General features: G+C 43.6%; 1 non-coding gene across 1 annotated transcript; it reads right to left on the reverse strand.

Annotated features, from left to right (window-relative positions):
* Positions 1–15,878: 15,878 nt before the first annotated feature.
* Positions 15,879–15,953, reverse strand: Trnas-uga (transfer RNA serine (anticodon UGA)). The gene has a single exon. It is a non-coding gene; the product is annotated as a tRNA-Ser (tRNA).
* Between the last annotated feature and the right edge of the window lie 2,033 nt (positions 15,954–17,986).

The following is a 17,986-nucleotide window of genomic DNA, read 5'->3' on the forward strand; positions in this document are numbered from 1 at the left end:
CGCGGAGTGGCCACGCGATTTGAGGCACCACGTCACGGGTTGCGCGGCCACTCCCGCCGGAGGTTCGAGTCCTCCCTCGGGCTTGGGTGTGTGTCTTGTCCTTAGCATTAGTTGGTTTTAGTTAGATTAAGTAGTGTGTAAGTCCAGGGACCGATGACCTCAGCAGTTTGGTCGCTTAGGAATTCACACAAATTTGAAATTTTTTTGCAATAAATGACACGTTTTCTATAAAAGTACTGATGTTAGAGACAATAAATTTTCACAGCATGCCAAGTGTGAGATTCAACACATATGGAACTAGAATAATTAAAATATCCTGAGTTGTTTTGTTATTATGTTGATTTATTTACAAAATTCTATCAGAAAATTGAGTGTTTGAAAAGAAAAGATAACAATCCCCACAATACAATTTTAGTAATAATTCTAGTTTAGTGTATCTATAAAGGTGTATTCTATAATTATGGAAAATTTTAAGTTGGTGTCTTAATAAGTTTCCAAGACAATGGGTCACAAATTTCGATAATTTAACATTGGCGGCATAGGACATACAATGTCCCCTTAACAACGTTCTTGCGGGCAGCAGCTACCAGCCAAGGAGTTCCACCACTGGGGAAGGCGTCTCTTATATCGACGTCGGCCTGTGTCCTCTATTGGCTTGTCGGACACTTAGTACGGCTCAGTACGTTTCGGAACTTTCCCTCTAGTTAAGACTGTGTCGCACTTGGTGGTCTTGGGGCAAGACAGTTTTCTGTGCTACCAATTCCTACAATCTTATCCGCGACTTTAACCAACGATGCTATGTATTCTGCCCTCGTACACTAACTGGTATAAATTTGGTTTTCCGGGACTGGACAAGCATGTTTTAGATTTTCAAATTTTTGTGCGGCGCAACACAGATTCCCTTTAATTATACTTCTTGACTCTGTAACATCAAGTACTGTACGGTCCACACATTCTTAATTCGGCAAAGTGGGTCTACTGCCTTCCTTGGCATGCAAGTAGTTTGGGGTTTAGCTCACCTTGTTAAAGTACCTGATTCTTATTTGTTTTAATTGCGTTTCCCAAATTTTGACACAGTTGCTGTTATTCAAGTTCATTTAAGTTGGCTTCTGAAGTGACTAGTAATTGGTAAGGTTCTGTAGCTTTCTCGCCGTTTGTATCCTTGTGCAGTGCAATTAAGCATTTTCAGTTTGTTTTTGAAACAAAGATTCTTGTGATTAAGTATCGTGTGTAAAGTGTCAATTTGATCTGATATTGTACGTATTTCAAGGTTATTTTACGTCTGTTTCAGGTGAGATGGTGTCTGAGTTTCTTGACCAGTCTAGGAGGTAAAGACTTCTGATTAACGGATGGCGTCTCAATTGAAACTTATTCTTTGATCTTCAGCCGATGTCTTTTTTACTGCGCTGTTAAATTTTACATTGTCAAGAAAATCGGTAATTGTAACAAAGTGTGTCAACAATTTGTCGCAAATGGTGTTATGCTCTGTCTGCCTAGTTCCATCCGCAAGACAACCAAGTGACAAGCTGCGTTTCAGGTGTACATGACGTTGGCAGTGGCTGTTCAACTAACCCTCTCGGGTGCGTATAAATAGTGGCTGTCTAGCCAGGCTGAACTGGCAACCCATCAAGTCAGCAACTGTTTCCATGTGGGTTTCTGCCGTGAGGACGCCAGTGCCCAACCGTCACCCTGGCAGGATGCCTGCCGCTACAGTCCAGCCGTAACGTCGATGGGCTGTGGGTCGCACTAAAGCCCTCTCAGCCACCGACCCACCGAGCCACCGCCCATCTATCTGTGCCGGACTCGTCCAGCCAGATACAGGTACCCAGATGCCTACATCCTCTCAGTGGGCCAGCTGCAAGCCAGCCTCGCCATTGGCCAAGCCCAGCCATGACATTTCGCCTCACAGATGAGCCAGCACTTCGACTTCGATCTGGCTCGGGAGTTCTTGCTGTGTCACTGAAGCTAAAGGTAAAACAATTGTGGTCTGATGACATGACGTCATTGTGTGGGAACATGAAGTCCATGAATGGCTGCAAATGGACGCCAAGCAGCTGTGTATAACCATTTCCATTCAGTGATTAGTTCAGTTCCACCAGAGGACCCAGTACATTTCATATAAACACAGTCCACACTATTATGGAGCCACCAGCATATTGCACAGTGCCTTGTTGTCAACCTGAGTCCATGGCTACATGGGGTCTGTGCCAGACTCGAACCCTACCATCAGCTTTTACCAGCTGAAATTGGAGCTCTTTTGACCAGGCCACGGTTTTCCAGTCCTCTAGGGTCCAACTGATATGATCACAAGCCGAGGAGAGGCACTGCAGGCGACATCGTGCTGTTAGCAAAGGCACTTGCATCGGTTGTCTGCTGCCATAGCCCATTAATACCAGATTTCCCACCGAGCGAGGTGGCGCAGTGGTTAGACACTGGACTCGCATTCGGGAGGACGACGGTTCAATCCCGCGTCCGGCCATCCTGATTTAGGTTTTCCGTGATTTCCCTAAATCACTCCAGGCAAATGCCGGGATGGTTCCTCTGAAAGGGCACGGCCGACTTCCTTCCCCATCCTTCCCTAATCCGATGAGACCGATGACCACGCTGTCTGGTCTCCTTCCTCAAAAACAACCAACAACCAACAACAACCAGATTTCCTGAGCATGCACACGTCGCAAAGTCTCCTCGCCATCGTGCGAAGCTAGAAACACCAACAGCTGGCTGAGTCAAAAATGTTCAAACGTCTGTGAAATCTTATGGCACTGCTAAGGTCATCAGTCCCTAAGCTTACACACTACTTAACCTAAATTATCCTAAGGACAAATACACACACCCATGCCCGAGGGAGGACTCGAACCTCCGCCGGGACCAGCCGCACAGTCCATGACTGTAGCGCCTCAGACCGCTCGGCTAAAGCCGCGCGGCCTGGCCGAGTCACCTCTACATATCGTGCACTCCCGTTCGTGCATAATGTGTCCAGCGGCCAGCCCCTGTCTGACATGAACATGAGTTACCATTATACACTGTTGGGAAGTAGATAAAGGCTTCTGTTTGTAACGTGTTTCTTGTGACTCACAAACCTCCCACAGAGAACACCCACACCCATAACAGTTTACTCACTTTTATCTCATATTATGAAAAATTCCATTATGTTAGTTACTTTACCAGATATTAAACATTTATACACGATCGCCTAAAAATATTGTTTCTCGTGTATTAATCGGTATGCAGCGATCGCATCAGGCTGTCCGTGGTAGAAAGTACAGGGCCGAAGGGAGACTGAACATCATTCGCGTTGTTGTGCATTTCTCTTCAATTTAACAGAACACACTAAGCTGGATTTATTAAACAGCTATTGGAAAAATCCCTACAGTTACACTGACTACTAAGAAACAGAATAATTTACAATCATTAAACTGCACCAGGTTGATTACTAGGAAACGGTTCAAATTCAATTATAAAAGCTGTAGCAGTGTGAGCCACACTTGCATAAGCAAATTCAAGTAAATAAATCTAGTAATTACTCAACTAGCAAATTAGCCTGTTAACACTCCAATAATTTGCATGAGCTAGAAATAAAAACGTTCTAAAAGGTGAGTTGCGGTAGGCACCCATTAACTAAGATGCAAATAACTACAGCTACGTTTTATACAATCCCGCCTCGGGAAGGCATAGCGGGCTCGGAAGGCTTAAGTGGTGCAGAACGACCTGCACCGGGCTGGCGGTTCGGTCGAGCACGGGCTTGGCTCCTTTTTCGCCTACTGCGCCTGCTCTACCAGCTACGCAGATTTCGCCCAAGTCCCACCAAAAGAAACACAAATGACAAATGGCAACCTAGAAACGCAGAATTTAGTCAGGAATTTGACCAAGGTTCTACTCTGGACAGAGAGCCGCTGCATAACAGTGAAAATTACAACAACAAGAAAAACAAGTAAATAATTTTTAAGTGCATTAACGGAGTCAAACTAATGAAACTTGTAAGGCGGCCGAAATCTAAATGCAGTTATCAAGCTTGAAGCTCGACTGCCAACCACAAATTGTACCAAACTCGCGCCACGTCGGCGAGGGTAAACAAGTAACTCCCACCCGGAGCTGAGCACTAAACCCCAAGCTAACGCGTTCGGTTGGCTGACGAACCCCTGCCTAACAGCAGATAGAACATAACATTTTGAATGACATTACAGCCACGTGTAAGATAGTAGTAACATATGTAAAATAAAGTCAGCACTGAGAGAGACTTAATAACTAAGATTAAGAGGCTACACCCTTGCAAACAAATAAAAAAAACATAGCCGAACTTGGTAGTTAAAACACCCAATGAGACAATAGATGAAATTGCTCGCTCCAGTAATACACTACTGGCCATTAAAATTGCTACACGACGAAGATGACGTGCTACAGACGAGAAATTTAACCGACAGGAAGAAGATGCTTTGATATGCAAATGATTAGCTTTTCAGAGCATTCACACAAGGTTGGCGTCGGTGGTGACACCTACAACCTGCTGACATGAGGAAATTTTCTCATACACAAACAGCAGTTGATCGGCGTTGCCTGGTGAAACGTTGTTGTGATGCCTCGTGTAAGGAGCAGAAATGCGTACCGTAGCCTATCGCGATTGCGGTTTATCATATCGCACTGCTCCCGTTGGTCGAAATCCAATGACTGTTAGCAGAATATGGAATCGGTGGGTTCAGGAAGGTAATACGGAACGCCGTGCTGGATCCCAGTGGCCTCGTATCACTAACAGTCGAGATGACAGGCATCTTATACGCATGGCTGTAACGGATCGTGCAGCCACGTCTCGATCCCTGAGTCAACAGATGGGGACGTTTGCAAGACAACAACCATCTGCACGAACAGTTCGACGACGTTTGCAGCAGCATGGACTATCAGCTCGGAGACCATGGCTGCGGTTACCCTTGACGCTGCATCACAGACAGGAGCGCCAGCGATGGTGTACTCAACGACGAACCTGGGTGAACGAATGGCAAAATGTCGTTTTTTCGGATGAATCCAGGTTCTGTTCACAGCATCATGACGGTCGCATCCGTGTTTGGCGACATCGCGGTGAACGCACATTGGAAGCGTGTATTCGTCATCGCCATACTGCCGTATCACCCGGCGTGATGGCATGGGGTGCCATTGGTTACACGTCTTGGTCACCTCTTGTTCGCATTGATGGCACTTTGAACAGTGGACGTTACATTTCAAGTGTTATTACCCGTGGCTCTACCCTTCATTCGATCCCTGCGAAACCATACATTTCAGCAAGATAATGCACGACCGCATGTTGCAGGTCCTATACGGGCCTTTCTGGATACAGAAAATGTTCGAATGCTGCCCTGGCCAGCACATTCTCCAGATCTCTCACCAATTGAAAACGTCTGGTCAATGGTGGCCGAGCAACTGGCTCGTCACAATACGTCAGTCACTACTCTTGATGAACTGTGGTATAGTGTTGAAGCTGTATGGGCGTTTGTACCTGTACACGCCATCCAAGCTCTGTTTGACTGAATGCCCAGGCGTATCAAGGCCGTTATTACGGCCAGAGGTGGTTGTTCTGGGTACGGATTTCTCAGGATCTATGCACACAATTTGCGTGAAAATGTAATCACATGTCGGTTATAGTATAATATATTTGTCCAAAGAATACCCGTTTATCATCTGCATTTCTTCTTGGTGTAACAATTTTAATGGCCAGTAGTGTATGTCTTACAGTAGCCAAGATGTAGTGCTCATAGCTTATATTCTTATAAGTGCCTATGTTTAGTCTGATATGGAACGGGACGTGAAACTAAAAAAAAAAAAAAAGAGAGAGAGAGAGAGAGAAAGAGAGACCATTATCATTATAGCTGTGGTTACTGCCGAAGCGCGGCTCACTCACATCCGATAAACCAAATCAGAAGCTCGCCAGACATACCCGTACAACGGTCCAGGAAGGACAGCATGGAGCCGACACACGGCGGTGGTTTCTCCGTCAGCCTCTAGGTCCGATCAGCTGCTGAAGCACAAAACATGCTGCTTCCTTCGGTACGCGCCTCCCAAGTCCAAAGGTTTGCAGCCGGCGGCGACCGAGGTAATAATGGTTCGCAATCCAGGAACATGACTGAGTGTCTCTTCCTGGTATGGCTGCTAAGCTCAAAGAGTGTGACTGCTAACTGCTGAACTTGTACCAGCCACTAATTGCCGTCAGACTGTTCGCCTCGCTTCCAGGTTCCAATCGGCCACTTCATCCCCAGCGAACTGTTTCACTTTCCCAGTCTCACTGCCACTCCCCTTGCGCCTCCGATCTCCTCGCGAACGACGCCCTCCTAAGACAAGTAAGTTCAAATAGAAACGGTGGCGAGACTTATCGATCGCGGAAGGGTTCATTAATATTCACATTACACTCCGTGTGACTTAGGAAGTCGGGATGAGGGGAACACTTAGCAAGGAAGGTCAAGGCCCCTACTAAGTCACTCCTTAACACAACCAGAACATCAATTATTAACAATTTATTCAAACAAGCTTTTATAAAACAAATTAGAGGCAAAGAACACGTGGCCGTTTTTAAGACATTATCAGCATGTACAATTACAACAACATACTGGAGATTTCAATACTTAACAAATAAATTACAATCTGAAGGTAATTTTACAAGATGGCACATATGTTCCCCCTTTTTCTATTAAAGGCAATAATCAATAATATGAAAATGATTTACAAAACACACCAGTTCGTTAAGAACGCAAATAACACAAGGATCACGACAAGTTAATTAATGCAATTGATTCCCAAGAAATTAAAAACCCCTTTTTTACATATATAAAAAATAGGTTCAATAACTACCAAACGGGCAGTGACGCCAGACTGCCCTGGGCAAAAGGTGACTTAACTTAAAATGCCGGAAGCAACAGACCAGCCGTCCAAAACATCACCTACACGCCGGGGCCCAACCGGGAGTCACTTCCCATTAGACGACACATCACAGTTTCTATGCACCGAAGCAGAACGTGGCGCTGCTCCAACACTCCCCAACTCGTAGAACAAAACTGGAACACAAACAGACCGCAGAAAACACGGCAAACACCAAGCAAACATCAACTGATATAAGTTAAGAACCAACAAATAATAATATAATTTAAAAAAAAAACAATAAGTGTTTTGAATAAAAGGCCTAAAATTTGCAGCAATATCAATGCTGGAAATATTTAAACTAAGACTTGCACACAAATGCAATGTTAGAAAATAATATCAGACTTATTCACTCTCATAGTTAGGCAACGAATATTTGCACATATCATTAAGGCCGACAATGTGTACAAAGATGAAATGGAAATAATTTCAAGATAATATTACGTTATTCAAATACACAACTTCAGCACAAACTACGTTTGGTGCACTTTAATTTCCTTACATAGGTCTGCAATGTAACTGGCAATAGTGTAAGCTTGGTATGTACAAAATTACAACTAGACTATGACCAAATATCTTCAATAGCTTACAATTACTACATCTTTTGGGGATGCTGATTTCCTTAAAGGAAGTAGTGACTGCTGGTCTCCTTCCGATCACACTCCTTGCCGGCTTCTCTTACATCAACAACACACAACCAACCAACGAGTGACAGTGGCTACAACGCAAATGGTTCCAGGTGAAACGTCCCCTTTCAACAATTATACACGACTGTGCTTAAACTGACACACAATATTTTTAGCGCAACGCAATCTGATTTTCAAAAATCCCTATAAAAGAATGGCCCTGACTAACATTAAACTATACCTTTCACAAATAACTTACCTCACAAATATCTTCATTACTCGAACTACTGCAATACAGCGAGCGCCACTATTGCCAGCTAAATAAAAGATTCAACTACAGAAGGCACTAACTACTGATAGGGATAGTTAGCAAATGAAAGATATTAATAGAGAACAAACAATGTATTTACCTTAATAGTCATAATATAAATAGCAGTTCATGACAAATTACAAAACTCCGCCATCTCTCTCCCCACATCCACCACTGCTGGCGGCTCACCTCCAACTGCCCAACGCTACGCGCTGTTCACATCCAGCTGCCGCTGCCCAACACTACAATGGCAGACAACAATGCAAACTAGCCACAGGCTGCACACAGCACAGCCAGTGATTTTCATACAGAGCGCTACGTAACGTTGCCAATAAGAAAATATAAACAGCCTACTTACACAGGAAACGAAGGCACCAGAATCACTTACACCTCTGATAGAGAACGTTGTTCGAGATGGTCTGTCCGAGAAAACAGGTACCGAAGCAAGGTGACGAGCAGCGCCCGGAGTTGACATCGGGCACGTGCAGCACAAACTCGCTACCGTCCTGAAAGGTAGACAGGCCGAGCCCGCGTGTTTTGCTCCTTCGTCCCCTCAAGCACGTCCCAGCGCCTCGTAGCGAGTCGCCCGACCAACTCCCGACCGCAAATACCCGCCACCAGATCACAACAGGCCAAAGATTGTAATACAGCCTGGTAATCGATAGTAGTGCCAAAGAGCTGGTGGCGCACCACGGCTCACCCCGTGATCGAAAAATGCTCAAAACTCGCGACTCTATAAACTTTTACTTCACAGAATTCCATCATTTTAATATTTAATCACTAACACACCTTTTCTTTTCTTTGATATTCAATATTCACCACAATTAAACTCGTATTCGTGCCTCTAGGCTGCATCTCAATCAATAAACACGACTCATGAGTGCGTGTGGTCTCCCAGCAGTTCCGTTACTGTCGACACGTACCTCTGACTTCCAGAACACCAACAATGTTGCCGCAGTCGGAAATATTATGCTTATGTCGGCATTTCAATACTCGTACCGATACTGTAACCCGTGCTGCTACCACGTGTCTTCGTCACTCACCTTCGGAACACAAGCGACGCAATTACGACACTCATGATCTGGAGGGACGGACTCATGACAATTGTCATTAAAAAGATAGGTCGCCACTGAGCTCGGTCTCTTTCATTAGTCACAGCGGGGGCGAGACGGAGCTGTCGCTGCTGAAGTGTCTTACTCTCCCTGTAAATACACATCGATAAAATGAATATCGCACTAGACTAATTCTTGGACCACTGTGTCGAATAGGCATGTAAAATTCCTCTTTAAAAATTATTTTGTTTGTGGTGGGAACTAAACCGAAACTTGGTAAGCAGTATTTACCTGGGCTGACTCCAGTTACACGTTGCAAAAACGAAACTGCAAATATTTGCCGAAACATTAGGGAAAATGTATCTAACGACCCTGAGAGATAACCTGCTTACGTAGCCTCGAAAACCCTGTGCATCAGACTTCAGAATACCCATAGAACTTTAGCGACTTCAATAAATCGATGGAATTACGGATCGACATTCAGTATACGAGTATGTTCCCAAAATATGACATTACCTAATAATTAATGACGAAGCCCTCCCACTACATTACATGATAACACCACCTAAGTCATTCATATCAGTCCCTCGTGAAATACTTTATTCGAATACAAAAATATTAAACTCATTGTGATACAAGTCCATTCTCTACGACTGACGTGAAAGTTTTCGGTGCCAGTGTCTCGGTCCAGACAACGCTACTGAGCTGGCCAGTGAACGTTCGGCCACGAACAATCATCTTTGCTAGACTTGCTCATTTTCTTGTATCTGTAGAAATACGAACTTCTCTTTCTCGTTGAGGATCAGTCTGATGTATTACTCCCACACAGTCACTCTTAGATTTTCCCAGTGGCGATATGAAAAAAAATATCACTTACCATTCGGTCGCCTCAGAGATCCGTACCTCCTTTCAAATCTTAAAATTAGGCGTTGGTATCCTGAGTTTGTATGTAGCACCTTTCTCCTCATTAAGGAATGCACTCTGACGTCACATAATACAGTCGATTCACATTCATCGCGGGCAAGTGTCTCGCACCAAACGGCACAGCGCAGTTTGCAGATGGATGTTTCACACCACCTCCCTGATTGTTTTTACCATTAGTCTTCAGGACTGGTTTGTTGCTGTCAGCAACGACTTCCTCCCCTGCGAAAATTTCATCTCAGAGAAGCAACGTCATCATAGAATCTTAATGATATCCTTTCATCCTGAATTTTAGTCCCACTCCTGAATCTCTTTTTATTTACGCTATGCCTTTTCCGTTGTACAATTCGCTAGAATGCTTTTTGTTTCTATTTTCGTAGTGCAGCAACTCGAAACGACATGAGCTCAAAAAGTCGTTAGAAGTCCTCTGCAGAAATATTGAGCCGTGCTGCCTCTATAGCCTTCCACCACTGCGAAAGTATTGCCGGTGAAAGATTTTGTGTACGAACTGTCGTCTAGATTATCTCCAATAAATGTCCGATGAGATCCACGTCTGGCTATCTGGGTGGCCAAATCTGTTGCTCGAATTGTCCAGAATTTTCTTAAAACCAATCACGAACAATTGTGGTCCGTTGACATGGCACGTTGTCGTCAATAAAAATTCCATCTTTGTTTCGGAACGTGAATGGCTCGAAATGGCCTCCAAATAGCCAAACATAACCATTTAGTCAATGATGGCCTCAGTTCCACCCAGTCCATTCCATGTAAACACAATCCGTACTATTATGGAGTCAGCGCCAGCTTGCAAAATGGTTCATTCAAATGGCTCTGAGCACTATGGGACTTAACATCTGAGGTCATCAGTCCCCCAGAACTTAGAGCTACCTAAACCTAACTAACCTGAGGACATCATACAAATCCATGCCCGAGGCAGGATTCGAACCTGCGACCGTGGCAGTCGCGCGGTTCCGGACTGAGGTGCCTAGAACCGCTCGGCCACCTCGACCGGCCGCCAGCTTGCACAATCCCTTGTTGGCAACCTGGGTCCATGGCTTCGTGGAGCCAGCGGTACCCTCTAACCCTACCATTAGCTCTCATATGACCGGTCCACAGTTTTCCGGTCATCTAGCGTCCAACCGTTAAGCCATCGGCACACGGACCGTGGAGCGTGGCAAGTTCAACGTGCTGCCCTACGCTCAGGGACGATGCGACTTGTGCATACGGTACGTGGCCCCCAACGTGGTATACGCGATCGCAACGCACTCCAGCGGCAGTTGAGGGATGCTTCTAGTTCGTAATCACACTGTTTACTCAACGGGAGCGCGCAAAATTCCCACGCTAGCTCTATTAAAACGCACATTTCCTCCATCGTCCACGAAAAGGAAAGTACCATGACCAATTAATAAGGACACAGGCTTATGGAAGTTCCATTACAAACAGTGCATTACAAATTTGGAATACTTCTCCGCATAAGATTTCATCATTCCCACATTTTAGTAAAAACCCCAAGGTCAGTCTTACTTGATCACTGTTCCTACGCAGTAGCAGGAACTTTGCAACATGTGAACTACGAGGCGTAAAAGAAAAAGGAACAAAATATCTTCGTAGAAGTAGCGCAAGCTGTCCTGTAGATTAAACCAATCGAACAAAGTCACCCCTAAAAAACAAGGTGAACTTATATTTACATAACATCAAATATTATAATATATGCGTATATTAAACTAATAATAAAGTATCAGAACCTAATAAAAACACGAATGTTAGGAAAAAAATTGTGGAAGAGTGAAGACGCGAACTACGGCCTTGTTATAAAAGTCCTTAGTGGTCAGAGACTCTACTCATTACGCTAAACCAATATCACACCGTTATCACCTAATCAGGTTATGTTACCCGTTGCTGAAATACTTAATCGTAGATATGTTACTAACTGAAATTTAATTATAACAAATTGTACCAAGAAAAATACGTTTTGGGTCCATCTTCAGTGTGTCGCTGCCTTCAAAAAGCCTACTCTCACAAGACGCAAGTTACGATAATTCTTTTACCACGAATATGATGTTTCTCATTATTTTATTGTAACGAATTACACAGTTAACAACGGGTTTTCCTGTGATTCTCAATTTGCTGGTGCCTCACAACTCTGTACTGAAGGGAGACGGAGTGCTTGTGACGTAGGTGGCGTTGTGTCATCTCATTGGTCAACGCTCACACGCACGCTCAGAATATCTGACATGCTAGATATTGCTCTGCACGTTCGGAAAGACTCCCGAGCGTGCTGTTCCACGCTATGACGTCAGAAACTCGGCACGCTCAACGCTCAACGTTCGGATGCACGGTCCGTGTGCCGACGGCTTCACGGACACTCGTCCATGAACGGCTCTGCAGGCGGTGTCGTGTTGTTAGCAAAGCTACTTGCTGCCATGGCCCATTAGCGAGTAACTTCCCCACACTGTCCTAACCGGTACGTTCGTCGTACGTCCCACATTGATTTCTGCGGTTATTTTACACCCTGTTGCCTATCTGTTAGCACTGGCAACTCTACGCAAACGCCGTTGTTCTCGGTCGTTAAGTGAAAGTCGTCGGAGACTGCGTTGTCCGTGGCGGGACGTAATGCCTAAGATTTAGTATTCTCGGCACACTCTTGACACTGTGGATCTCCCAATATTGATTTCCCTAACGACTTCCGAAATGGAATGTCCCGTGCGTCGAGCTCAAACTACAATTCCGGTTTCAGTGTCTGTTGATTCCCGTCGTGCAGCTATATTCACGTCGGAAGTCTTTTCGCATGAATCACTTGAGTACGCATGACAGCTGCGCCAATACACTGTCTTTTATACCCCTCGATACTACTGGCATCTGTACATGTGCATATCACTGTCTCACGACTTTTGTCCTCTCAATGTATTTTCATAATGTACTTTCACCAGTGTCAGATTTTGATACTAATTCTAATAAAACCTGTATTAACTCCGCTATGCCGCTCCCAAGCCCGGGGAATGGGAGCTAACATCCCATAGATGTTCGGTCTCACATGCGGTTCCTCTTCGTCGAAATGTCTTGGCTCAAATCCGTCTAGGAGTTGAACCGCACGTCTCACATTGCACGCCCTAAATTAGACAAGTGGCCCTTTGGTTAAACTTTCTGTCTGATGGCAGATTTTCGAAATACAAAGTTAATATAACATATAATAATATGGGGAGCTAAATTAATGACCCATAAATGATCGTAGGGTGGAATGTCAAATCCCTTAATCGGGCAGATAGGTTAGAAAATTTAAAAAGGGAAATGGGTAGGTTAAAGTTAGATATAGTGGGAATTAGCGAAGTTCGGTGGCAGGAGGAACAAGACTTTTGGTGTGGACGATAAACAGTTTGGACAAGAAGAGAATAGAAGCTTTCGAAATGTGGTGCTACAAAAGAATGCTGAAGATTAGATGGGCAGATCACATAACTAATGAGAAGGTATTGGATAGAATTGGGAAGAAGAGGAGTTTGTGGCACAGCTTGACTAGAAGAAGGGATCGGTTGCTAGGACATGTTCTGAGGCATCAAGGGATCACCAATTTAGTGTTAGAGGGCAGCGTGGAGGTTAAAAATCGTAGAGGGAGACCAAGAGATGAATACACTAAGCAGATTCAGAAGGATGTAAGCTGCAGTACGTACTGGGAGATGAAGCAGCTTGCACAGGATAGAGTAGCATGGAGATGCTGCATGAAACGAGTCTCAGGACTGAAGACCACAACAACAAATAACGTAGGCCACACAGTTGAGATCTGGTTAGGTTGAAACGTCCCCCCCTTAGAAAAATTAATGAATTACTATGCTGGTAAACCCCTTTACGTTATTTGATTTTCAAACAGCTGAACAAAACTGAGCGTACTCAGACATTTCTCTCTCTACTTATTCTGATCATCAATAAACTGACATGATTAATGCACCCTTTGGCGTATAGACCAGAACTGTCCACCTTGGTGTCTCCAGCCGAACTGCTCGCTTTCGCGTCTCCACCAGCACTATCCGTCTGCCCGTCTCCGGAAGCGTCTACCGCGTGCAGTTCCCTTCCCTGAAGCCGTCCATCTGATTGGCTACAGCTTATTCTACATTATTTTACATTTTAACATATTTAAATAATCGAAGCTTGACCACTTTCAAGTTCTATATAAAGTAACAGTAATATCCATTACATAATAAACGTTAAATTCTTTTACATAAAACCAACACACTTTCCTTCTTCACTTTGAATGTCACGGCCAGTAACCTTGCACCAATGTACTTTCTGATAAATAAATAAAGAACAAAAGTAAATATTATGCACTGAACTTTAAAACAAATATTCTATTACCTAATAATTCAATAGGTGTCATGCTGTCATCGTTCAATGTGTTTTGTGTGGAGGAAATGATGATCTGATGCTTAACTGAAAATACTGATAGTTTAAATTTACTATATGTTTTAAACAAATGAAGTTACAGAGTTGTTATTTACAACATTTGTTATTTTTATGATCCGCTTCTACATGAAATGTCAGTTGTTAAGATAGATTTTAGCATTCAGGTCTTTGTTACAAAACTTGTTATTTTCACTTTAACAGTAAATCCTAAACTATTATAGATATGATCAATATTCAAGTTTTATTGGGATCACCATTAAATTTTAAGAAAGTTGGTAGATCAGATTACTGCGGCTTCATGCCCTGAATTAGTATAGAATTAAATAGTTTTCATAAATGTTTCCCCTTATGTTTGATCTTAGGTCCGCCATGGTTAACACTACTACGCCTCCCTGGGCACAAACAGCTCCAATGGGATTTCCTTGTGACATAGGTTCTCGTCTGTCTCACTCGCACACTACAGCGCTTAGGCCTGATCAGCCTGGTCTCATTCAGCACAATAGACGGCTGTGAATTTCCCCATTTCGTGGCGAATCTCTGCTCTTTGTGTCACACGGTCCTGGACGACACGATTCGTTTCACAACTCCTGGAGGGCTGTCTCTTTCGGCCATATGCTTAAATGAGAGGGAAATTCTCGTTAACTCCCAGGCCTCATCGTGCTAGTGATGAAGATGGATGTGTGGGAGGAGAATCAACCACGTAAAAAAAAAAAACAACTCTCACCTGGCCCACGTGTCAGCACCCTGTGAGAGATCCACGCTGGGGTTATAGTGAAGACTTCAACGGTGTGAAAGCCGAAAGAATGGATCCTGTAACGGCGGAACTAGCGGAAGAAGCAACAAATAGAAAAATCTACAAGGTGTCTGACTTGTAATAAGTGTTAAAAAGAGGTTAGAGTGTTTTCACCAGAGGTGCAGTTAAAAACATACTCTTCAGTGCTAAAAACCTTGAGTAGTACCTTTAGGTGCTTTTAGGCGACTTGTTCCCCTAACTCAACAAGAAATCAACAATGGAGATGCACTTTATGGGAGATTTTTCTCCAGTCTCCCATCTCCAAAGAAATGAACAGGAGGCATTCGGATTCTGTGGGCCTACAACACCGTGCAAAGAATGAGACGGAGCATTCTGAAACCTGCTTTAAACAATGAATCCATAAAATCAAATACAGAAACATAAATTACTTAGCTACTTTTAATGTAAATTCAGTCTTAAAAACATTAAAACCTTAATAACATTTCTGAAGGAATAAAGAATCACTTCAAGAAACAAAATTTACTGATGAATATCCATTCGATTCAGAAGGATTCAGGATCCAGAATGAGATTTTCACTCTGCAGCGGAGTGTGCGCTGATATGAAACTTCCTGGCAGATTAAAACTGTGTGCCCGACCGAGACTCGAACTCGAGACCTTTGCCTTTCGCGGGCAAGTGCTCTACCAACTGAGCTACCGAAGCACGACTCACGCCCGCTACTCACAGCTTTACTTCTGCCAGTACCTCGTCTCCTACCTTCCAAACTTTACAGAAGCTCTCCTGCGAAACTTGCAGAACTAGCACTCCTGAAAGAAAGGATATTGCGGAGACATGGCTTAGCCACAGCCTAGGGGATGTTTCCAGAATGAGATTTTCACTCTGCAGCGGAGTGTGCGCTGATATGAAACATCCTGGCAGATTAAAACTGTGTGCCCGACCGAGACTCGAACTCGGGACCTTTGCCTTTCACGGGCAAGTGCTCTACCAACTGAGCTACCGAAGCACGACTCACGCCCGATACTCACAGCTTTACTTCCGCCAGTACCTCGTCTCCTACCTTCCAAACTTTACAGAAGCTCTCCTGCGAAACTTGCAGAACTAGCACTCCTGAAAGAAAGGATATTGCGGAGACATGGCTTAGCCACAGCCTAGGGGATGTTTCCAGAATGAGATTTTCACTCTGCAGCGGAGTGTGCGCTGATATGAAACTTCCTGGCAGATTAAAACTGTGTGCCCGACCGAGACTCGAACTCGGGACCTTTGCCTTTCGCGGGCAAGTACTCTACCAACTGAGCTACCGAAGCACGGCTCACGCCCGGTACTCACAGCTTTACTTCTGCCAGTACCTCGTCTCCTACCTTCCAAACTTTACAGAAGCTCTCCTGCGAAACTTGCAGAACTAGCACTCCTGAAAGAAAGGATATTGCGGAGACATGGCTTAGCCACAGCCTAGGGGATGTTTCCAGAATGAGATTTTCACTCTGCAGCGGAGTGTGCGCTAAGCCATGTCTCCGCAATATCCTTTCTTTCAGGAGTGCTAGTTCTGCATGGTTCGCAGGAGAGCTTCTGTAAAGTTTGTAAGGTGGGAGACGAGGTACTGGCAGAAGTAAAGCTGTGAGTACCGGGCGTGAGTCGTGCTTCGGTAGCTCAGTTGGTAGAGCACTTGCCCGCGAAAGGCAAAGGTCCCCAGTTCGAGTCTCGGTCGGGCACACAGTTTTAATCTGCCAGGAAGTTTCATTTTAGGATTCAGGATGTTTAAAGGAAAATCGAGAAAAAGAGTTATAGAAGACGTATCCCAATTTATAACAGCTTTCATTGTAAACATAAACATATTAAACTCAATAACAGAATTTAAGTCAATTAATAAAAGACTTTCCACAGTAACATTTAAATCATCAAACTAAGTTTACATAATTTTACATACACATGCACCAGCAAATGAGAAAAAAAAGGACACAAAAGGAACAAACAGAAAATTTTTGGCAAACTGTGTCAAGCACCCTAGGTCACATTCCAACAAAAAACGCAGTATTACTACTTGGAGACTTTAATGCACAAATTGGCAAAGAACGTGAGCACAGATCAATAGTAGGAAAATTCCGTACACATAAAAGAACCAACGCAAACGGTTAAAAGCTGTTAAGTCTACGCAGGCAGAATAACATAGAACTAAAATCTACGTTCTTCAAAAACCTTCCTAGAAATAAACTACGTATGTATCACCAAATCCCATTTGTGGTGAAAAACAAGTCGATCACGTTGCTATAAGTCTACACTCTGCAGGTAAGCTACTCAATGTAAAAGTTGTCAAGAGCGCCAGTTTACATTCACACCACCACCTATCCACCATTAAATTCAAGGTTGGATCAATATTTAGAAAAAAGGAGCAATGCGAACCCAGAAATGTTGACCTACAGAAGCTATCTGGAGAAAATGGTTACAAAATGCAGTTGGAAAAAGGGATACGTAAATATTCGAAGAACTTCAAAAAGACATTATTGAGACTGCCGAAGAAGCTATCCCTCTTAAAAAGAAAAGGAAATATGTTCGGTGGAATGATGATTGTGACGAGTTAATTATAAAGAGATAACGTGCGTGGAATATCTGGAACGCAAATAAAAATGATGAGAACAGGAAAAATTTTATAGAAGGAAGGAAACCTGCATCAAAAGGTCTCAAAAGGATCAGAGTATAATATATGAAAGACCAACTAGTCAACTGAGACACATTCCAAGTAGAACAACACAAGAAACCTTTATAAAACGTTCAAAAATAGTTTAAAGAACTACACACCACCAAGTTTACAGTTTACAGATCCAGAAACACAAAAGACTGTATATAATAACACAAAGGTCTGCAGAATACTTTACGACTATCTCAAAGAATTACACAACTGCGATCAACCAAAAGAAGAATTTCTTTTTTATAATTAAATCCTAATACAACCAGACTCATAGTCACTAAAAATACAGGAAATCAAAGACATCATAAAACAAAAGTAACAAAGCCTCAGGAGAAGACAATATAGTTCAATATA

This window comes from Schistocerca cancellata, chromosome 6, assembly GCF_023864275.1.
Source record: "Schistocerca cancellata isolate TAMUIC-IGC-003103 chromosome 6, iqSchCanc2.1, whole genome shotgun sequence".
NCBI lineage: Eukaryota > Metazoa > Arthropoda > Insecta > Orthoptera > Acrididae > Schistocerca > Schistocerca cancellata.